This window comes from Zophobas morio, unplaced genomic scaffold, assembly GCF_036711695.1.
Source record: "Zophobas morio isolate AGI-343-1 ecotype UQ-CSIRO unplaced genomic scaffold, CSIRO_AGI_Zmor_V1 ptg000028l, whole genome shotgun sequence".
Lineage (NCBI taxonomy): Eukaryota > Metazoa > Arthropoda > Insecta > Coleoptera > Tenebrionidae > Zophobas > Zophobas morio.
In genome coordinates, this window is record NW_026972133.1 from 2,934,002 (window position 1) to 2,958,888 (window position 24,887).

Sequence of the window (24,887 nt, forward strand, 5' to 3'; positions counted from 1 at the left end):
CTTGGGTGTTTTTATTATTATGAAGCTTTGTTCCTGCATTCGCTACAACTCGTTGCTTCCATTAATTAAAATTTAAATAACATAAGCAAATATATTTTGATTAAAAATTTATCATACTTATCATAACTTTAAAACATCTGCAAAATGTTGTTTTATAATTTTGATTTAAAAACGGTTGCAGATATCAAAAAACCGAGGCCGGATTTGAGTTCTAGAGCTCGAAATCTACGAGAAAATGTGTTTAGTTGAGTTTCTAAAATGTCAACATTTTAGCGAAATTTGAAGAAGGGGACCGTTAAAAAATTTCAATTTTCATTAAGTTGTCTAAAAATTATAAAAAAATTCAGGGACGTAGATCTCGACACGCCGATTCCAAAAATATAGCATGTTGATTTGTTACGAAGCAACATTTTTTAAAAAATCGCTGCGAAATGCGAATTTTTGAAAATTTCAAAAATTTCGATATTTTAACAGTCGATTCTGGAAAAACGGTTGCAGATATCAAAAAACCGAGGCCGGATTTGAGTTCTAGAGCTCGAAATTTACGAGAAAATGTATTTAGTCGAGTTTCGGAAATGTCAAAATTTTTGCCAAATTTGAAGAAGGGGGGACCGTTAAAAGATTTCAATTTTCAAAAAGTTGTCCAAAAATTATGAAAAAATTCAGGGACGTAGATCTCGACTCAGCGATTCCAAAAATATAGCATCTTGATTTGTTACGAAGCAACATGTTTGAAAAAATCGCTGCGAAATGCGAATTTTTGAAAATTTCAAAAATTTCGATATTTTAACGGTGGATTCTAGAAAAACGGTTGAAATTATCAAAAAACCGAGGCCGGATTTGAGTTCCAGAGCTCGAAATCTACAAGAAAATGTATTTAGTGGAGTTTTTTCAATGTAAATTTTCTTGTGCTCAGTGCGGTAAGCTTTTAAAAAAACAATTGTATTACTTTTTTATGCACTGGAATTACACAAATCTGTATTTATTTTTCTGTTTTCAGATCGAGAAATGGGTGAAACAATAACCCTACTCCTCTATAATTTTGTAAAACTTTTACAAGATTTATTAAACAAATAATTAATGCCTACGTGTAAATAAGAATGTTTAATCTGAGCAAAAGACTTTCATATCTTGCTCAAGGCACTTCTGTTAGACATGTGTACACATAATTGGTACTGTTTTCGCATCAATAAATATATTTAAGTATAATTATATTTATTTATTTATGTAAGGTGGAATATATTTTAGTTGTGAGTTATTATTAGGTGATTTTAATTAATGATTTTAAACTTCCCGCTAAATAATCAAGCAATTGTCTAGGGATATCAAGTTCTGTTAGTGATTTGTGATTATGTTGGCAACAGTCAACTCATAAAATGGCTGCTTTCAATTTTACCAAGGATTTTGTGTCTGCGCAAGGGGAAGCCATTCTCCCTCTCCATATCTCTGGTTTGACCATGATGCGAAAATACGCTTATTGGAGGATATCTCATTTTCCAAAACTAGTCCTATCCTACCGAGTATTAGCCCCGCCCACCCGCCCTCTATTTTCTCAGACAGTATGGCAATTGCCAAAATCAGTCTTATCTTAGCAAGTGCTAGCCCCGCCCACCCGCCCCTTTTTTCTCACAGGATAGCTGTCTAGGATAGTTCTAGCATGTACTACCCTCTAAGAAGCGGTACTAGTACTTGCTAACATAAGTCTTATTTTGGCAAATAACATATCCTCTGAGAACATAGAGAACATAGGGGGCGGGAGGACGGCGCTAGTACTCGGTAGGATAGAACTAATTTTGGCAAATGACATATCCTTTGAAAAAATAGGGGGCGGGTGGGCGGGACTAGTATTTAGTAGCATAAGACTGATTTTGCCAAATGACATATTCTCGTCCCATGACAACCGACATTATTGTTAGTAATTGAGCGGACCGAGTAAATTTTGGTAATTTTGCCACTGTCGACGACAACTTTTAAAGTTAACAAGTTTTTACAAATTTAATACGAGCAAAATCAGTCTTATCTTAGCAAGTGTTAGCAACGCCCACCCGCCCCTATTTTCTCACAGGATAGCTCTCTAGGATAGTTCTAGCAAGTACTAGCCTCTGAGAAATTAAAGGGCGGGTGGGCGGGGCTAGTACTTGCTAACATAAGTCTTATTTTAGCAAATAAAATATCCTCTGAGGAAATAGGGAGCGAGTGGGCGGAGCTAGTACTTAGTAGGATAAGACTGATTTTGGCAAATGACATATCTTCTGAGAGAAGAGGGGGCAGGTGGGCTGGGCTAGTACTAATAGTAAGATAAGACTGATTTTGGCAAATGACATATTCTCTGAGAGAAGAGGGGGCTGGTGGGCGAGTCTAGTACTAATAGTAAGATAAGACTGATTTTGGCAAATGACATATCCTCTGAGAAGAGAGGGGGCGGGTGGGCGGGGCTAGTACTAATAGTAAGATAAGACTGTTTTTGGCAAATATCATATCCTCTGAGAAAATAGGGAGCGGGTGAGCGGAGCTAGTACTTGGTAGGATAACACTGATTTTGGCAAATGACAGATCTTCTGAGAAAAGAGAGGGCGGGTGGGCGGGGCTAGTACTAATAATAAGATAAGACTGATTTTGCCAAATGACATATTCTCTGAGAGAAGAGGGGGCTGGTGGGCGGAGCTAGTACTAAGAGTAAGATAAGACTGATTTTGGCAAATGACATATTCTCTGAGAGAAGAGGGGGCGGGTGGGCGGAGCTAGTACTAAGAGTAAGATAAGACTGATTTTGGCAAATGACATATCCTCTGAGAAGAGAGGGGGCGGGTGGGCGGAGCTAGTACTTTGTAGGATAAGACTGATTTTGGCAAATGACATATCTTCTGAGAAAAGAGGGGGCGGGTGGGCGGGGCTAGTACTTGGTAGGATAAGACTGATTTTGGCAGATGACATATCTTCTGAGAAAAGAGGGGGCGGGTGGGCGGGGTTAGTACTAATAGTAAGATAAGACTGATTTTGGCAAATGACATATCCTCTGAGAAAATAGGAGCGGGTGGGCGGTAGTAGTACTTGCTAACATAAGTCTTATTTTGGCAAATAATATATCCTCTGAGAAAATAGGGAGCGGGTGGGCGGAGCTAGTACTTAGTAGGATAAGACTGATTTTGGCAAATGACATATCTTCTGAGAAAAGAGGGGAAGGGTGGGCGGGGTTAGTACTAATAGTAAGATAAGACTGATTTTGGCAGATGACATATCTTCTGAGAAAAGAGGGGAAGGGTGGGCGGTGTTAGTACTAATAGTAAGATAAGACTGATTTTGGCAAATGACATATCCTCTGAGAAAAGAGGAGGAGGGTGGGCGGGAGTAGTACTTGGTAGAATAAGACTGATTTTGGCAAATGACATATCCTCTGAGAAAATAGGGAGCGGGTGGGCGGAGCTAGTACTTAGTAGGATAAGACTGATTTTGGCAAATGACATATCCTCTGAGAAAAGAGGGGGCGGGTGGGCGGGGCTAGTACTTGGTAGGATAAGACTGATTTTGGCAGATGACATATCTTCTGAGAAAAGAGGGGAAGGGTGGGCGGGGTTAGTACTAATAGTAAGATAAGACTGATTTTGGCAAATGACATATCCTCTGAGAAAAGAGGAGGAGGGTGGGCGGGTGTAGTACTTGGTAGAATAAGACTGATTTTGGCAAATGACATATCCTCTGAGAAAATAGGGAGCGGATGGGCGGAGCTAGTACTTAGTAGGATAAGACTGATTTTGGCAAATGACATATCCTCTGAGAAAAGAGGGGGCGGGTGGGCGGGGCTAGTACTTGGTAGGATAAGACTGATTTTGGCAGATGACATATCTTCTGAGAAAAAAGGGGAAGGGTGGGTGGGATTAGTACTGATAGTAAGATAAGACTGATTTTGGCAAATGACATATCCTCTGAGAAAAGAGGAGGGTGGGCGGGGTTAGTACTTGGTAGGATAAGACTGATTTTGGTAAATGACATATCCTCTGATTAGGAATGAAAAATTCATCACAATTGAAATCTGGGCGGGTGGGTGGGGCTTAACTTTTGTTTTCTATTTTAAAATATAGAGTTTTCTTTCAACACAGGATAGTTAAACATATTTTCAGTTTCTTGTTGGGAAAAGGAGACTTCGTATGTTAAGAAAAAATGAAGCAAATATAAGCCCCGCCCACCCACCCTTTCTCAATTGTGATGAATACTTTATTCATTGTTAGCTGAAGGGCGGCATTTAGCTGCAAAATCCTCATTTCTTTGCAAGAAATACCAGATAGAATATGTTTTTAAAAAGGTAGAATTTTCTAGAGAAATAATATGTTACAATTAAACTCCCTCTCCGCCCCTGATCTAATTAGAAATGAAAAACTCATCACAATTGAGATCGGGGCGGCGGGTGGGTGGGGCTTAATTTTTGTTTTTTTTTAATATATAGAGTTTTCCTCAACAACAGGATAGTTAAACATGTTTTCAGTTTCTTGTTGGGAAAAGAAGACTTCGTATATTAAGAAAAAATGGAGTAAATATAAGCCCCGCCCACCCACCCATTCTCAGTTGTGACGAATGCTTTATTCATCGTGAGCTGAAGGGCGGAGTTTAGCTGCAAAATCCTCATTTCTCTACAAGAAATTCCCATATGAAATATCTTTTTAAAAGGGTAACATTTTTTAGAGAAATATTGATGTTATAATTAAACTCCGCCCTTCGCTCTGATTAGGAATGAAAATCTAGCCACAATTGAGATTGGGGCCGGGTGGGTGGGGCTTAATTTTTGCTTTTTTTTAATATATAGAATATTCTTTCAACAACAGGATAGTTAAACGTGTTTTCAGTTTCTTGTCTGGAAAAAAAGACTTCGTATATTAAGAAAAAAATGGACCAAATCTAAGCCCCGCCCACCCACCCCTTCTCAATTGTGATGAATGCTTTATTCATCGTGAGCTAGAGGGCGGAGTTTAACTGCAAAATCCTCATTTCTCTACGAGAAATTACCATATGAAATATTTTTTTAAAAGGGTAGAATTTTCTAGAGAAATAATATGTTACAATTAAACTCCGCCCCTCGTCTGATTATTAGGAATGAAAATCTAACCACAATTGAGATTGGGGCGGTTTGGTGGGGCTTTCAAAAGTGAAATTGAAAAATTATAAAATCGGAACATTCAAAAATTGAAAAATTGTGAAAATAAAGAAAATAAAAAACTGAAACGAAAAATTGCGATTGAAAAAAATTAAAAATTGAAAACTCGAGAAACTCAAATCGAAAAATTGCAAAATCTAGAAATTGGATTGAAAATTCAAAAATTGAAGAAAAAGTTCAAGTCAAATAAGCTGCGGGAATGTTATTTACGCCACTGCTTCTTACTTCATAGAGGTTATCAGAAAACAAAAAATGCAAAAAAAAAGATAATTTTTCAGAAAAGTGAGATTGGCTGCACTTCAGGGACGAGGGAAGTTCCGTCGAAATAACTTTCGACCAATTTTTTAGTGTCAAATCTGCCAGTTGTTGGTTTGCAACCAAGAAAACAAAAATCACTATGAAATAAAATCTACGCAAATCCTATCGGACTTGCCATGACCTGATTTGATCTGACTTGCCAGTGTCTGACTAGATCTGACCCGATCTTCAATGATCTGACTCGATTTTACCTGGCATAAACTCACCTGCGCCGTTCTGGACTACACTTGACCTGACTTGCCATGACCTGACTAGTGCTTGGGAAGATAAGACTGATTTTGGCAAATGACCTATCTTCTGAGAAAATACGGGGCGGGTGGGCGGGACTAGTGCTTGGTAAGTTAAGACTGATTTTGGCAAATGACATATCCTCTGGGCAAACAGAGGGCGGGTGGGTAGGCCTAGTATTTGTTAAGATAAAACTGATTTTGCCCCTCTTAATTTTGTAAAAACTTGTGAAATTTAAAGGGGTTAAATTCCAAATTTCCATAGTTAAATTCCTAAATCTACCCCAAATGTGCAAAATATGGTGAGTTTTTTACGAGTGATTTATCATTGCATTCATAGTTTTTAGATTTGCTTATACAGGTGGCTCAAAAAAAATTAATGAATGTGTCAATGTATTTTATTGATTAAATCAGGAACGGCTTACTCCATTTTCCCAGAAAATTTTGGCAATATTGTACTGTTATTTTTAGTATTACACTGCACCAATTCAAGTTGATATACTTTAGGTGAGAGGGAAGTTCTGTCGAAACAGATATAAACACAACCTTGTACTTGACATGTTACGTGTTACGTGCCGACCAACGGTAACCAATGGGTCCAAAACGACCAAACGGATTTGACCAGGTCATCGCGAAAATACGCTTATTGTAGCGTCATTAAAGCGTATTTATCACAAAAAATCGTCGTATTACAATCGATATTCGCTTGTATTGTTAGTAATTGGAGGAAAACGAGTAAATTTTGGTAATTTTGCCACCCCCGGTGACTATTCATCGATTGGGTGGAATTAAAAAAACGGTAGGCTAGGCAACCCAACATACTCGTTCGCGTTTTTCCGTTTGCCTCCCTACTTGTTGATCGGCGGTTCTCGACCTCTCCCGGCCGCCGTAAAAAATGTTTTTTTCGGCGCTCGCCGTCCCCGGCCGCGCGGCGTCGGCGCTGCCGCCCCCTGGTGCCCCAGTGGCGCACTGCCCCCACGCACCGCACGCACGTGCGTGCGCCCCGGTTCGCGGCTCCGCTAGGCCGCACCGCGACGTTGCGCACTCTTCCGCTTCTGACAAAAAACTTGATCCAAGGTAAAATTTGACATGCGCCGATAGGTGCAAGACCGAGTGCCAGTGTACAAAACTAGAGAGGAATAAAATTGATTGTTTTAACAGAGAAATGCATCTCGACACTGGCAAATTCTCTCTTAAACTCGTACCTAACTAAATACCTAAGTAAATGTTGTGATAATTGTGATAAATGATAGGTTAGAATAAATTCGCGGCAACCGCGATTCCCAGTCGCTAAATAATAACAATTCCATTGTACCTGAATCGCTGTGTTTTTAATTTTATGGAGGGTTAGCGGAGGCATTGATTAAATACACATAGATAGACCCATGCTATTGTTTGGAGCGAACAGGCCAACGGCCGGCGAACAAGAGATGGCGCACCAACAGTCGGCCGTCAAACGCCGGCGAAAAGCTTGGACGCCAATCGCGCGCGTAGATAACCCAAATCGCAGCAACAATACATTTAATAAAGCTACCACTCGACAGAGGGCGACGAAAACAATGTGTAAAAATCTCATAGTAACCATTTATATAATTTGCAACGTTGCCAGATGAGCCTAGCACAACTTTGCCGTTATTTCTAGTCGATTAGATTTTATTTCGTTTAAAAGTTTCTGGTGAATAAATGGAATTATTATAATGAATAAACAATACAAACAAATTATTACTTGTTATTTTAAATACTTGTTAGTGTTGATGAAAACATAAATGGTAATTAAAGTTATTCTAAATACGGTCCGGTCCGGTAGCTCAAATTTTACAGTACGAGTGATATGTTTCAGGACGAGTAGGTAGCCGAGTCTTTAATTTCGAAACGAGTACTGCGAAAAGAGTTACCGGACGTATGTTGTTATGTATTTTATTTCATACTGTCAACATACTTTTTTATTCGATAATATTATTATTATTTTGAGAAAAAATCCAAATCGAGTCACTTTTTCTGACATCGTTAGCAACCGCTCTTTGGTAAATGTTTTAATTTGTTTATTCGTGCAAATCAGCATCATATGTTTAAACACATAGTACTTATAACACTTTACAGGACTTATTGTTTTGTATAATCCGACTCGATGGACGAATGTTTTGTGCAATCCGTCTCGAAGGACCAATGTTTGTGCAACTCGGCTCGTCCTACCAGTATTTTTTGTAATCTGGTTGATACGACAATGTGATACCGAATTGTACTTTGATATTGCTCCAAGGACCTTTGTTTTCTTGCGTGCGAGATAATAGACAGCGTTTGGTTTCGATGTTTAATACAGGACGGTTACAGAAGTACTAAATTTACATTTGTATTTACAATAACAGGTAAAGCAAAAGAGACCCAAAAGGGTCAGTGGCCGCTTCCGGAAATGGAAGACTTGTCCTTTTTGGCTCAATTTTGTCGGACTTGTCCGTTTTTTTGATTTTACCGGAATCGTTCGATCCAGTAAAACGTCAAACTTGACATAGTATAAAGTAAAATAAATAAATTTTATTCAATTTTGACATGTAAACAAACGTTTATTTTGCCGTCAGTAGGCCACTAAAGCTTTGGTTTATCCGGTAGCACCATAAAATTTTTAAACCGCTAGCGAAATAAAATTTTTATTTTGCTGTTTTAAAACCATGGTTACCATTTCTGTAATTTCTCCAATGCCTTGCTGCTCTTTCCATCTAAGGAACTTTTGATACACTTTCTGATTTGCTCTTTTTTGGGAGCAAGTTTTGCCGTTGGAATCTTGCATGATTTTGCAATTTTTCGATAATTTTAGTTTGCTTAAAATAAACACCGTCGCCAGAGTCACATACTACACACACACACCTGATATTGTAACCTAAATTCTACGCATATAAAACTTTTATTTGGTCGCTGTCAATTCTGACGTTTCTCGAATGTGAACTTTGAATCACCAATTTTTTCACAATTTGGGACTTGGGGTTGTCAAAATTGAATAAAAGTTTGTATTACACTCGCGGTTAAAATGAATGTGTAACTCGTGGTCTTAAGGCGCTCGCGGCATACGCCGCTCTCGCCTTAAACTGGCCGCTCATTAAACATTCACTTTAACCGCTTGTATAATAAATAACTATTATGATGTAAATACAATTGAGTATATCGATAATTCGCTACTGAAAATTTATTGAAATATAATTTGTGTTAAAAAAAGATTTTTGTGGTTTTATGGTTTATTAACATAATTTACTTATTTGAAATTAAATATTTTTAATACATAGCACAAGTTCTTGATATTCTTTATTTTTATTCCAAGTAATAATTGTGTTTCCTTTAGTTTTAATCAAGAAAATTTTTCGGTTATTATCTAACATACTTTTGTACATTAAGAAACTCCATTCCACGTCACAGGACGTTACAGGACAATATTTAAATAAATAAAGAAGTCGTTTTATGTGTTTTAAAATTCACTCTGATTTCCGGACTTTAGACTTTTTGGTGTTTCACTTCGGCACAAGAACTAGTCGTATCACTCGTATCTCAAAGAAAACAAACAGTGGAATATAGCGTATTGTACCTATATTTCATAGTAAAAATGTCTAAATTTTTTTATGAAGAGACAGACTGTTCTAGGAAACTTTACTAAATCTTTTCATTTACGAGCTATTGAAAGTCCGCCGGTCTCACTGATACTTCTTACTTGGCTCCTACGAATGAAGCGAAAAATGCACAGATTGAAAATATAGTAAATGGGGTAGTATGTATGCGTGATATGTCGTTAGACATTAAGTATTTTGCAAATAAAATTTATTTCATTGAAAACAGAAACAATAAAAAACATATCTGTACAAGTTTGGAATCGATATGGCCAGTTGTTTAGAATATGCAAATATGCTTTTGTTCGTATTTACAATTATTACGAAACAGGTTATCAAATAATCTATTTTCACATGGCGAGACTTTCAAGCGGCCGAAGAATTAAAAACCATAAATTTTCATTGAAGAAACAAACTCTTCCAAGAAAATTACCAAATCTTTTAGTTTACGCACTATTGGACGAGCACTCCTTAAAACGGTCAGTATACCTAATCGCATTATTCCATTGATACCTACCTACCGAAAACGTTGCCAGATGAGCCTAACACAAATTTGCGGATATTTCTCGTCAACCAGATATTATTTCATTTAGAAGTTTCTGGTAAATAAATGGGATTATTGTAATGAACATATAAAACAAATAAATTGTGATTATTATTTGTTGTTTTAACCCATTAGACGCTTATAGGCTTATAAGCATACTTTTCTTGAAAAATCGGTAATAAATTCAGTGAAACATCTTTGTGCCTTAATTCCTATTGGTAAACTGGGATTTTGAATAGAGGTCGCAGGAAAATTTTGTATGGTTTTATGGTTTATTTACATAATTTTCTTATTTACAATGAATGTTTTTGATATATAATACAAGTTCTTGATATTATTTATTTTAATTACATTTAATAAACCATAAAACCACAAAAATCTTTTTTTAACACAAATTATATTTCAATAAATTTTCAGTAGCGAATTATTATCGATACACTTAATTGTATTTACATCATAAAATGTATTTATTTTACTTCATACTATGTCAAGTTTGACGTTTTACTGGATCGAACTATTCCGGTAAAATAAAAAAAACGGACAAGTCCGATAAAATTGAGCCAAAAAGGACAAGTCTTCCATTTCCGGAAGCGGCCACTGACCCTTTTGGGTCTCTTTTGCTTTACCTGTTATTGTAAATACAAATGTAAATTTAGTACTTCTGTAACCGTCCTGTATTAAACATCGAAACCGAACGCTGTCTATTATCTCGCACGCAAGAAAACAAAGGTCCTTGGAGCAATATCAAAGTACAATTCGGTATCACATTGTCGTATCAACCAGATTACAAAAAATACTGGTAGGACGAGCCGAGTTGCACAAACATTGGTCCTTCGAGACGGATTGCACAAAACATTCGTCCATCGAGTCGGATTATACAAAACAATAAGTCCTGTAAAGTGTTATAAGTACTACGTGTTTAAACATATGATGCTGATTTCCACGAATAAACAAATTAAAACATTTACCAAAGAGCGGTTGCTAACGATGTCAGAAAAAGTGACTCGATTTGGATTTTTTCTCAAAATAATAATAATATTATCGAATAAAAAAGTATGTTGACAGTATGAAATAAAATACATAACAACATACGTCCGGTAACTCTTTTCGCAGTACTCGTTTCGAAATTAAAGACTCGGCTACCTACTCGTCCTGAAACATATTACTCGTACTGTAAAATTTGAGCTACCGGACCGGACCGTATTTAGAATAACTTTAATTACCATTTATGTTTTCATCAACACTAACAAATATTTAAAATAACAAGTAATAATTTGTTTGTATTGTTTATTCATTATAATAATTCCATTTATTCACCAGAAACTTTTAAACGAAATAAAATCTAATCGACTAGAAATAACGGCAAAGTTGTGCTAGGCTCATCTGGCAACGTTGCAAATTATATAAATGGTTACTATGAGATTTTTACACATTGTTTTCGTCGCCCTCTGTCGAGTGGTAGCTTTATTAAATGTATTGTTGCTGCGATTTGGGTTATCTACGCGCGCGATTGGTGTCCAAGCTTTTCGCCGGCGTTTGACGGCCGACTGTTGGTGCGCCATCTCTTGTTCGCCGGCCGTTGGCCTGTTCGCTCCAAACAATAGCATGGGTCTATCTATATGTATTTAATCAATGGCGGAGGAGACGTCGTCAGGTGAGTCCTTTGTTTGCGCCCTGCATGTCTTCGGATTCACTTTCACCCGCCGCATCCGCCAATCGCCGCCGCCGCCGCCGCAGCATAACCTTCAAACCGCCAAGGCTGCCGCGATCTTTCTTTTCCGATCGCAGCCTTCGCCGTAATCGCGGTATTGTGCCCCGGCCAGTGGCGTGCGTCCGACAAGGACGTGTCACCGGGATGTGTGTGTGTGTGTATGTGTGTTACATAGATGCCTGGCGCATATGCATGCTACCTAACTATTGATTGACTCATTGACTGCCGTGTAATAGCGAAGAGCAAAATAGCTAATCAGCTAAGCGACCCTCGAGCACGCTCGTGCATAGCTGGCGGAGCGGCGACGTTGCCGGACCGATAAAACACCTCTTACTTATTTACGAAACGGCCAGATATAATTGGGGCCCGCACGCATAAATTACAATACATTTTCGCGGAAGGAGGCGAACTCGAACATCTGCAACTATTTCGTTTACGCGGAACGCATCGCCGGGGCCGAACGACACCACTTTTCCGGTTTCTGCATCCCGGGGGAACATGGACAAGTCGGAGGAGGAACGGGGGACATAAAAAGGACTCGGAACGACCGACGGGGAAGATGGGGACATACATCACATTACTTCCGAGCGCGGAGTTTACTAAAAAACTCCCAAAACGTCGCTTTTTGGGGATTCATGAAAGCATCCACTGTACAGACGTACCGTTTACCGAATAGATGGACCGATCACGTGCTCTTCACGTGTCCAACCTTACACAAATTATTTTTGCCTGTTTATATGTTCCTTGATTTTGAAATAAGATATAGTATGATCCGAAGTGTTTCTCATCAGGAGTGAACATCGAATACAAATTGACAGAAGAGTAAAAATTTAAATAATAAAGCAACCATTAGTCTAATGTAAATTATTTCAAGGCATTTTAATCGAAACATTATTATTATTAGGTTGCATTATTCAGAACGAATTATATTGTCATTGCGGATGTTTTTATCGCGTAATAACAAGTTTTAAATTTTAAATTACATAAAAGTGACAGTAAAAATCACAAGTTTTGTGGTGAACTAATGGACGATTTGGCATACAAAGCCACTTAATGGAGGTAGTATTAATGCTTCATCAAAATAAAAAAAAAACACAATTTTGTTGTACGAAATTCTGAAATGATTCGTCCCGATTTATAATCAAAGGTTTTCCATTTCACAACAAAGTAAGAGTTTTTAAAAAGACTGTTTTACAGAAAATGTATAAAATAAAACATGTTTCAGTGTCCATAGATTCAATGAGCGTTTATATGAATATCAAGTTTAGTTTGTAAAACAATAATAAGATTACTGGCCTATTGCTTAATCCATGGAGTGGGAGTTAAGCACTCTTAAAAAATAATAATCAGTACAAAACACTTTAAAATAACCATTTCTTACAAAATAAGGAAATTTAGAAAGTGTTATCCAAGACATCGTGAAGATAACTAGCAAAACATACAGGACTTAAAACATAGCCTTGTAGAACTCCTGAACAAATAATAATCAACGATTGATGTATTTAAAATGAGTTGAATGTTCCACAAAAATATACTCCCATACTGCACATCATCACAGTTTTTTTATTGGTCAAATTAAAAACGAGTCAGTTACTCCATTTTCTCGAGAATGTTAGAAAACGCACGTCTTTATACATACAATAATGATAAAATAAGAATCGTAATGTTCATAACATTTTGTTCGATTGTGGTTTAATTAATAATTTTAGTTCTCTGTTTTCCCTTTTTCTATATACGAAGTCGTCTTTTCCCAACAAGAAACTGAAAACATGTATAACTATCCTGTTGTTGAGGAAAGCTCTATATATTAAAAAAAAAACAAAAATTAAGCTCCACCCACCTGCTGCCTCGATCTCAATTGTGACGAGTTTTTCATTCCTAATTAGACGAGAGGCGGAGTGGGAGTTTAATTGTAACTTATTATTTCTCTAGAAAATTCTACCCTTTTAAAAACATATTTCATATGGTAATTTCTTGTAGAGAAATGAGGATTTTGTAACTAAACTCCGCCCTTCAGCTCACGATGAATAAAGCATTCGTCACAATTGAGAAGGGGTGGGTGGGTGGGGCTTGTATTTTGTCCATTTTTTCTTAATATACGCAGTCTTTTTTTCCCAACAAGAAACTGAAAACACTTTACCCTTTTAAAACATACATATTTCATGTGTTAATTTCTTGTACAGAAATGAGGATTTTGCGACTAAACTCCGCCCCTTTGGCTCACGATGAATAAAATATTCATTACAATCGAGAAAGGGTGGGTGGGCGGGGCTTATATTTTGTCCATTTTTTCAATACACGAAATCTTCTTTTTCCAACAAGAAACTGAAAAACTGTTTAACTATCCTGTTGTTGAAGAAAACTTTATATATTAAAAAAAAAAAAAAACAAAAATTAAGCTCCACCCACCTGCCACCTCGATCTCAATTGTGTGTTTTTCATTCCTTATTAGACGAGGGGCGGAGTGGTAGTTTAATTGTAACATATTATTTCTTTATAAAATTCTACCCTTTTAAAAACATATTTCATATGGTAATTTCTTGTAGAGAAATGAGGATTTTGCAACTAAACTCCGCCCCTTTGGCTCACGATGAATAAAATATTAATTACAATTGAGAACGGGTGGGTGGGCGGGGCTTATATTTTGCCTGTTTTTTCTTAATATACGAAGTCTTTTTTTCCCAACAAGAAACTGAAAACACTTTACCCTTTTAAAACATATATATTTCATATGTTAATTTCTTGTACAGAAATGAGGATTTTGCAACTAAACTCCGCCCCTTTGGCTCACGATGAATAAAATATTAATTACAATTGAGAACGGGTGGGTGGGCGGGGCTTATATTTTGCCTGTTTTTTCTTAATATACGAAGTCTTTTTTTCCCAACAAGAAACTGAAAACACTTTACCCTTTTAAAACATACATATTTCATATGTTAATTTCTTGTACAGAAATGAGGATTTTGCAACTAAACTCCGCCCCTTTGGATCACGATGAATAAAATATTCATTACAATTGAGAAAGGGTGGGTGGGCGGGGCTTATATTTTGTCCATTTTTTCTATACACGAAATCTTCCTTTTCCAACAAGAAACTGAAAAACTGTTTAACTATCCTGTTGTTGAAGAAAACTATATATATTAAAAAAAAAACAAAAATTAAGCTCCACCCACCTGCCACCTCGATCTCAATTGTGTGTTTTTCATTCCTAATTAGACGAGGGGCGGAGTGGTAGTTTAATTGTAACATATTATTTCTTTAGAAAATTCTACCCTTTTAAAAACATATTTCATATGGTAATTTCTTGTACAGAAATGAGGATTTTGCAACTAAACTCCGCCCCTTTGGCTCACGATGAATAAAATATTAATTACAATTGAGAACGGGTGGGTGGGCGGGGCTTATATTTTGCCTGTTTTTTCTTAATATACGAAGTCTTTTTTTCCCAACAAGAAACTGAAAACACTTTACCCTTTTAAAACATACATATTTCATATGTTAATTTCTTGTACAGAAATGAGGATTTTGCAACTAAACTCCGCCCCTTTGGATCACGATGAATAAAATATTCATTACAATTGAGAAAGGGTGGGTGGGCGGGGCTTATATTTTGTCCATTTTTTCTATACACGAAATCTTCCTTTTCCAACAAGAAACTGAAAAACTGTTTAACTATCCTGTTGTTGAAGAAAACTATATATTAAAAAAAAAACAAAAATTAAGCTCCACCCACCTGCCACCTCGATCTCAATTGTGTGTTTTTCATTCCTAATTAGACGAGGGGCGGAGTGGTAGTTTAATTGTAACATATTATTTCTTTAGAAAATTCTACCCTTTTAAAAACGTATTTCATATGGTAATTTCTTGTAGAGAAATGAGGATTTTGCAACTAAACTCCGCCCCTTTGGCTCACGATGAATAAAATATTCATTACAATTGAGAACGGGTGGGTGGGCGGGGCTTATATTTGTCCATTTTTTCTTAATATACGAAGTCTTCTTTTCCCAACAAAAAACTGAAAACAATTTAGCCTTCTAAAACATACATATTTCATATGTTAATTTTTTGTACAGAAATGAGGATTTTGCGACTAAACTCCGCCCCTTTGGCTCACGATGAATAAAATATTCATTATAATTGAGAACGGGTGGGTGGGCGGGGCTTATATTTGTCCATTTTTTCTTAATATACGAAGTCTTCTTTTCCCAACAAAAAACTGAAAACAATTTAGCCTTCTAAAACATACATATTTCATATGTTAATTTTTTGTACAGAAATGAGGATTTTGCGACTAAACTCCGCCCCTTTGGCTCACGATGAATAAAATATTAATTACAATTGAGAACGGGTGGGTGGGCGGGGCTTATATTTTGCCTGTTTTTTCTTAATATACGAAGTCTTCTTTTGCCAACAAGAAACTGAAAACACTTCACCCTTCTAAAACATACATATTTCATATGTTAATTTTTTGTACAGAAATGAGGATTTTGCAACTAATCTCCGCCCCTTTGGCTCACGATGAATAAAATATTCATTACAATCGAGAAAGGGTGGGTGGGCGGGGCTTATATTTTGTCCATTTTTTCTATGCACGAAATCTTCTTTTTCCAACAAGAAACTGAAAAACTGTTTAACTATCCTGTTGTTGAAGAAAACTATATATATTAAAAAAAAAAAAACAAAAATTAAGCTCCACCCACCTGCCACCTCGATCTCAATTGTGTGTTTTTCATTCCTAATTAGACGAGGGGCGGAGTGGTAGTTTAATTGTAACATATTATTTCTTTAGAAAATTCTACCCTTTTAAAAACATATTTCATATGGTAATTTCTTGTAGAGAAATGAGGATTTTGTAACCAAACTCCGCCCTTGAGCTCACGATGAATAAAATATTCATTACAATTGAGAACGGGTGGGTGGGCGGGGCTTATATTTGTACATTTTTTCTTAATATACGAAGTCTTCATTTCCCAACAAGAAACCGAAAACACTTTACCCTTCTAAAACATACATATTTTATATGTTAATTTCTTGTACAGAAATGAGGATTTTGCAACTAAACTCCGCCCCTTTGGCTCACGATGAATAAAATATTCATTACAATCGAGAAAGGGTCAGTGGGCGGGGCTTATATTTTGTCCATTTTTTCTATATACGAAGTCTTCTTTTCCCAGTAAGAAACTGAAAACATGTTTAACTATCCTGTTGTTAAAGCAAAACTTTAGATATTAAAAAAAACAAAAATTAAGCGGCTTCCCGCCCACCCACCCCTTCTCAATTGTTATAAATATAAACCTCATTTCTGTACAAGAAATTAACATGAAATATGTTTTGAAAAGAGTAGAATTTGACAATTAAACTCCGCCCGTTGGTCTGATTAGGAATGAAAATCTAATCACAATTGTCTTTCAACAACAGGATAGTTAAACATATTTTGAGTTTCTTGTTGGGAAAAGAAAGAAGACTTCGTATATAGAAAACTGGACAAAATATAAGCCCCGCCCACCCACCCATTTAAAATTGTGACGAATGCTTTATTCGTCGTGAGCTGAAGGGCGAAGTTTAGCTGCAAAATCCTCATTTCTCTACGAGAAATTACCATATGAAATATGTTTTTAAAAGGGTAGAATTTTTTAGAGAAATTTTGATGTTACAATTAAACTCCGCCCTTTGGTCTGATTTGGAATGAAAATATAGCCACAAATGAGATTGGAGCGGGTGGGTGGGGCTTAATTTTTGTTTTTGATTTAATGTTATATAGAATTTTCTTTCAATAACACGATAGTTAAACATGTTTTCAGTTTCTTGTTGGGAAAAGAAGATTTCGTATATAAAGAAAAAACGGACAAAAATATAAGCCCCGCCCACCCACCCATTCTCAATTGTGACGAATGCTTTATTCATCGTGAGCTGAAGGGCGGAGTTTAGCTGCAAAATCCTCATTTCCCTACGAGAAATTACCATATGAAATATGTTTTTAAAAGGGTTGAATTTTCTAGAGAAATAATATGTTACAACTAAACTCCGCCCCTCGTCTGATTACGAATGAATAACTTATCAAGTCATCACTCAGCTTAATCTTTGTTTTTTTTTCTTTGTAGCCATAGTTTTCTTTCAAAAGTGAAATTGAAAAAACAAAAAATTATAAAATCGCAACATTCAAAAATTGAAAAATTGTAAATATAAAGGAAATAAAATCTGAAACGAAAAATTGCGAATGGAAAAATTAAAAATTGAAAACTCGAGAAACTCAAATCGGAAAATTGCAAAATCTAGAAATTGAATTGAAAAGTTGAAACATTAAAAAATTAAATTTAATCTTCAAAACTCGAAAAAATAACAAAAAACTGAAAATTTGAAGAAAAAAATCACGTCAAATAAGCTATGGGAATGTTATTGACGCCACTGGTTTTTACTTCATAGAGGTTTTCAGAAAAAAAAATTGCAAAAAAAAGATAATTTTTCAGAAAATTGAGATTTATTTGGCTGCACTTCAGGGGCGAGGGAAGTTGTGTCGAAATAACTTTCGACCAATTTTTTAGTGTGAAATCTGCCAGTTGTTAGTTTGCAACCCAAGAAAACAAAAATCACTATGAAATAAAATCTACGCCAATTTTAACTTTACGGGAAGCCATTTCGACATAAACTAATCCTATCGGACTTGCCATGACCTGATTTGATCTGACTTGCCAGTGTCTGACTAGATCTGACCCGATCTTCAATGACCTGACTCGATTTTACCTAGCATAACCTCACCTGCCCCGTTTTGGACTACACTTGACCTGACTTTCCATGACCTGACTTACCCCGACTTGACTCATCATGACCTGACTAAATTTTACCTGGCCTGATTTGATCTGACTTGCCGTGACCTAACTTGATCTTCCTGTTATGCGCTGTTATGACCTGCTTTGCCATGACCTAACTAGACCTGACCTGACTTGACTTGACTTGACTTGGATTGGGAAAGAAATTGTTTTTGAAAAGTTCGCAGTCTTTCTGTTTCCCCAATTTATAAATAAGTCTGTCAAATCAAGATAACGAATACGTTTCTGAAAAATGTTCGAGACTTTCCCTCTGGAAAGCAAAGCCCGATTTCTGGCGTCTCGATTAAAGGAAAGAATCCTCTGGAACGTGGTGCTCGAGTGTGCCAATACCGGTTGCCGAATAATGGCTTGGAGGCATACTTTAGATTTAATGGTTTCGTGGTCTTTTGTTATAATATTGGGTTCTTTCAGCAACTAAAACAACGACGTAATCCGTCAGATCGGCGATTCTTCATCGATTTGTCACTGTGGAGTCTAAAGACAGTCTTTTTCATGGCGGAAATTGAAAACCTTCCAGTCCTTTTGTTTTATTTCAATATAATGTGTATCGATGGGGCTTCTGTGAAAATGTGAAGGTGATTTGAATGTTGTGGTTTTTTGGCACTGCGACTAAACATTAGGTCAAGCGCAACTGAGAACAGAGAGCGACAAGACAACGATTTCAGTCGATTCTTTATTAAAAAATATCTAAATAAATGTTTAGTGGAAAATATGTGCAGAATTACTCAAAAATTCATTTCTATCAAGCAATCTCTGTAAAAAAATCCATTTTCAGTAATTTAATTCTGTTCATGAAAGCTTTCAAGATTAAATTTCCGTCTGACTATGATTCTACTTACTTACATAACGTTGTTTGTAATAATACAAATTTTCCGATAAATTTCATTATACGAGACTTGTCATGACCTGACTTAACCTCCAAATCCCGTTCTCCCCTCCACTTTCCTTATTTACAAGCGCATAGCGCCCAAATTCGATTACAATCACCCTTTGTGGCCCCAAATTCCTCCAACATTCCAACATTCCCCAAACCCCGCCAGAAATCACTTAGCGAATTTTTTCACCTCGTTAACGACCGCCCAAACCCCGAATTAAATAAACCCCGAATTTGATTTCTTCATAACACCTGTCGACCCCAGCCATCCCCAGCCGCGACCTTGACACCCGCCGGCCTCATCAAGCCCAACTGTCATCACCAGGCCAATTTTTCACCGCCGGCGAAAGTTCCGAAGACTTTCGATAATTTGGCCAGGTGCCAAAACGGGCGCTCGTCCAGAGGCGTGCGGTCCTAATCGAATCGGCGCTAATTAGGGATTGTAAATCGCACGGAAAATATCCATAAATGTTGAAAAGGGGTGAATTCGACGTTTTACGGGCGGGATTTACGAGCCGGTGATAAATCAACATGAAAAGTGTCTCCTGCCTAGTGTTAACTCGGGGAAAAATCATAAAGAGGTGCCCTAGTTTCGGCTCGGGGCGGGGGCGGCGGGGCCGGGGGCGGATAAAAGTGCAAGTGATGATGCGATCGATTTGTTCACGCAACGTCCGTCGCCAAGACGGATGTTTTCGCGCGGAGAGCTGGATTCTTGTGGAAATGAAAAAGAACTTGGCTGGGGGATGGTGGATTATTAGTTCGCTTTTGGTGCGGACAAGTAGTTCGAAGAAAGCGAAGTTTGCAAGGTTGCCGGGTCGAGGGTGTGGGTTATGCAACCAGTTATACGGGGACGATTACGGTGTGTCTTTCTAATGAAAAAATAAATAGCTATTAGTTATGAATCATCGGACGGTTTTCTGGGATTCAGTAATTGCATGGGTTTAATGCTTATTCAATAAGAGGGATATTAGGTGGAGCGGTATTTTGGGGACGATGATTTAGATTGATGGTTCTTTATGTAACGTTCGTTAAAAATAATGATTCCGGACGGTTAGATGTTGTTAATTTTTAGATTATTGGTTTGATGAAGAAGTTGATTCTTTACTTTGATATTTCAACCGACAAATACTCGTCAATTATTTTTCATTTGATTTTCAAAATTTCGTCAAAATACAAATTTTGAACACATCAAAGATTTGTGATAACAAGATCATCAAAGTGTATAAATTATAGCAACTCCATTTAATTTACAAATTGGTATTTTTGTAAATTTCGTCAAAATATGATAAATCGGAAATTGTTTTAATAAAACACATATGTACTAAGATACACGTAAGGCTAATATACCAACAATTTAGACAAAATTTACCCGTTAAAAACTAAACAACATCGGAGACGAGGAAAATTTCGCCAATTGTTTTTCGATTTCGCCAAAATTAAAAACACAAAATATTCAAATTAATTGACGAACTGCATAACCATTGTTGTTGTTACCTAAATAGATAATTCAAAGACATTCACACGTAAAACTTGTTCACTAACCCCTGAAGTTTTCAACTTTTTCAAAAATTTCGTCAAAATCTGTGATTTTTTTTAAGAGCACACCTCTAGTAAATAATGTAAAGCGAAACGTGGTTTCTGTTGTCATAAATGTACTAATTACGTGCTTCAATTTTCCAACTCGTCTATCAAGTTAGAGAATTTACCCTTGTCGTGGTCAAAATTTCATAAATGTAGATCAAATTTTAAAAACTATTTTCTGTAAAAGAAAAAGCACTGGAATTTTCAACTACTGTACGCGCTTGCATCACAGTTTGACGAAAAAACATTTCGAAAAATTTTGAATGTGTTCGCTGTAGCTGCATTAAGATAAATGATTTTCAAAATTTCGTCAAAATACAAATTTTGGAAAAATAAAAAATGTCTTCAACGGCGTGATAACAAAATAATTAATTTTACGTTGTCCTCAAAGTGTATAAATTATAGCAACTACGTTTGGGACTCTAACTATTAAATGTACAAATTGGTATTTTTGAAAATTTCGTCAAAATATGATAAATCGGGAATTGTTTTAATAAAACAAATATGTACCAAGAGACACGTAAGTCTAATATACCGACAATTTAGACAAAATTTACCCATTAAAAACTAAACAACATCGGAGACAAGGAAAATTTCGCCAATTTTTTTTCGATTTCGCCAAAATTAAAAACTCAAAATATTCAAATTAATTGACGAACTGCATAACCATTGTTGTTGTTACCTAAATAGACAATTCAAAGATATTCACACCTAAAACTTGTTCACTAACCCTTGAAATTTTCAACTTTTTCAAAAATTTCGTCAAAATCTGTGAATTTTTTTTAAGAGCACACCTCTAGTAAATAACGTAAGGCGAAACGTGGTTTCTGTTGTCATAAATGTACTAATTACGCGCTTCAATTTTCCAACTCGTCTATCAAGTTAGAGAATTTACCCTTGTGATCAAAATTTCGTAAATGTGGATCAAATTTTAAAAACTATTTTCTGTAAAAGAAAAAAGACTGGAATTTTCAAGTATTGTACGCTGCTTGCATCACAGTTTGACGAAAAAACATTTCGAAAAATTTTGGATGTGTTCACTGTAGCTGCATTAAGATAAATGATTTTCAAAATTTCGTCAAAATACAGATTTTGGAAAAATAAAAAATGTCTTCAACGGCGTGATAACAAGGTAATTAATCTTACGTTGTCCTCAAAGTGTATAAATTATAGCAACTACATTTGGGACTCTAACTATTAAATGTACAAATTGGTATTTTTGAAAATTTCGTCAAAATACGATAAATCGGGAATTGTTTTAATAAAACAAACATGAATTAAGATACACGTAAGTCCAATGTACCAACAATTTAGACAAAATTTACCCGTTCAAAACTAAACAACATCGGAGACAAGGAAAATTTCGCCAAATTTTTTTTCGATTTCGCCAAAATTAAAAACACAAAATATTCAAATTAATTGACGAACTGCATAACCATTGTTTTTGTTACCTAAATAGATAATTCAAAGATATTCACACGTAAAACTTGTTCACTAACCTCTGAAATTTTCAACTTTTTCAAAAATTTCGTCAAAATCTGTGAGTTTTTTTTAAAAGCACACCTCTAGTAAATAACGTAGGGCGAAACGCGGTTTCTGTTGTCATAAATGCACTAATTACGTGCTTCAATTTTCCAACTCTTCTATCAAGTTAGAGAATTTACCCTTGTTGTGGTCAAAATTTCGTAAATATAGATCGTATTTTAAAAACTATTTTCTGTAAAAGAAAAACCACTGGAATTTTCAAGTACTGTACGCTGCTTGCATCACAGTTTGACGACAAAACATTTCGAAAAATTTTGAATGTGTCGCTGTACCGTCATTAAGATAAACGATTTTCAAAATTTTGTCAAAGTACAAATTTTGGAAAAATAAAAAATGTCTTCAACGGCGTGATAACAAGGTAATTAATCTTACGTTGTCCTCAAAGTGGATAAATTATAGCAACTACATTTGGGACTCTAACTAATTAATTTACAAATTGGTATTTTTGAAAATTTCGTCAAAATATGATAAATCGGAAATTGTTTTAATAAAACAAATATGTACTAAGATACACGTAAGTCTAATATACCAACAATTTAGACAAAATTTACCCATTTAGAACTAAACAACATCAGAGACAATGAAAATTTCGCCAATTTTTTTTCGATTTCGCCAAAATTAAAAACACAAAATAGTCAAATTAATTGACGAACCGCATAACCATTGTTGTTGTTACCTGAATAGATAATTCAAAGATATTCACACGTAAAACTTGTTCACTAACCCCTGAAGTTTTCAACTTTTTCAAAAATTTCGTCAAAATCTGTGAGTTTTTTTTAAGAACACACCTCTAGTAAATAATGTAAAGCGAAACGTGGTTTCTGTTGTCATAAATGTACTAATTACGTGCTTCAATTTTCCAACTCGTCTATCAAGTTAGAGAATTTATCCTTGTCGTGGTCAAAATTTCGTAAATGTAGATCAAATTTTAAAAACTATTTTCTGTAAAAGAAAAAGCACTGGAATTTTCAAGTACTGTACGCGCTTGCATCACAGTTTGACGAAATAACATTTCGAAAAATTTTGGATGTGTTCGCTGTAGCTGTATTAAGATAAACGATTTTCAAAATTTCGTCAAAATACAAATTTTGGAAAAATAAAAAATGTCTTCAACGGCGTGATAACACGATAATTAATCTTACGTTGTCCTCAAAGTGTATAAATTATAGCAACTACATTTGGGACTCTAACTATTAAATTTACATATTGGTATTTTTGAAAATTTCGTCAAAATATAAATCGGAAATTGTTTTAATAAAACACATATGTATTAAGATACACGTAAGTCTAATATATCTACAATTTAGACAAAATTTACCCATTAAAAGCTAAACAACATCGGAGACAAGGAAAATTTCGCCAATTTTTTTTCGATTTCGTCAAAATTAAAAACACAAAATATTCAAATTAATTGACGAACTGCATAACCATTGTTGTTGTTACCTCAATAGATAATTCAAAAATATTCACACGTAAAACTTGTTCACTAACCTCTGAAATTTTTAACTTTTTCAAAAATTTCGTCAAAATCTGTGAGTTTTTTTTAAGAGCACACCTCTAGTAAATAACGTAAGGCGAAACGTGGCTTCTGTTGTCATAAATGTACTAATTACGTGCTTCAGTTTTCCAACTCGTCTATCAAGTTAGAGAATTTACCCTTGTCGTGGTCAAAATTTAGTAAATGTGGATCAAATTTTAAAAACTATTTTCTGTAAAAGAAAAAGCACTGGAATTTTCAAGTCTGTACGCTGCTGCATCACAGTTTGACGGAAACATATTTCGAAAAATTTTGGATGTGTTCGCTGTAACTACATTAAGAAAAATGATTTTCAAAATTTCGTCAAAATACAAATGTTGGAAAAATAAAAAATGTCTGCAAGAGCGTGATAACAAGATAATTAATTTTACGTCGTCCTCAAAGTGTATAAATTACAGCAACTACATTTGGGACTCTAACTATTAAATTTACAAATTGGTATTTTTGAAAATTTCGTCAAAATACGATAAATCGGGAATTGTTTTAATAAAACAAACATGAATTAAGATACACGTAAGTCCAATGTACCAACAATTTAGACAAAATTTACCCGTTCAAAACTAAACAACATCGGAGACAAGGAAAATTTCGCCAAATTTTTTTTCGATTTCGCCAAAATTAAAAACACAAAATATTCAAATTAATTGACGAACTGCATAACCATTGTTTTTGTTACCTAAATAGATAATTCAAAGATATTCACACGTAAAACTTGTTCACTAACCTCTGAAATTTTCAACTTTTTCAAAAATTTCGTCAAAATCTGTGAGTTTTTTTTAAAAGCACACCTCTAGTAAATAACGTAGGGCGAAACGCGGTTTCTGTTGTCATAAATGCACTAATTACGTGCTTCAATTTTCCAACTCTTCTATCAAGTTAGAGAATTTACCCTTGTTGTGGTCAAAATTTCGTAAATATAGATCGTATTTTAAAAACTATTTTCTGTAAAAGAAAAACCACTGGAATTTTCAAGTACTGTACGCTGCT

The 24,887-nt window shown here is 35.6% G+C and overlaps 1 protein-coding gene across 2 annotated transcripts in view; it reads left to right on the forward strand.

Annotated features, from left to right (window-relative positions):
• The first annotated feature begins 6,798 nt into the window (after positions 1-6,798).
• The window catches only part of LOC135136910 (zinc finger protein chinmo-like), a 181,457-nt gene continuing 163,368 nt past the window's right edge, over positions 6,799-24,887 (forward strand). For both annotated transcript variants that reach the window (XM_064066384.1, XM_064066388.1), the window contains exons 1-2: positions 6,799-7,047; positions 11,467-11,479. The gene's annotated coding sequence lies outside the window, so the exon portion shown is untranslated. The remainder of the gene's footprint in view (positions 7,048-11,466; positions 11,480-24,887) is intronic.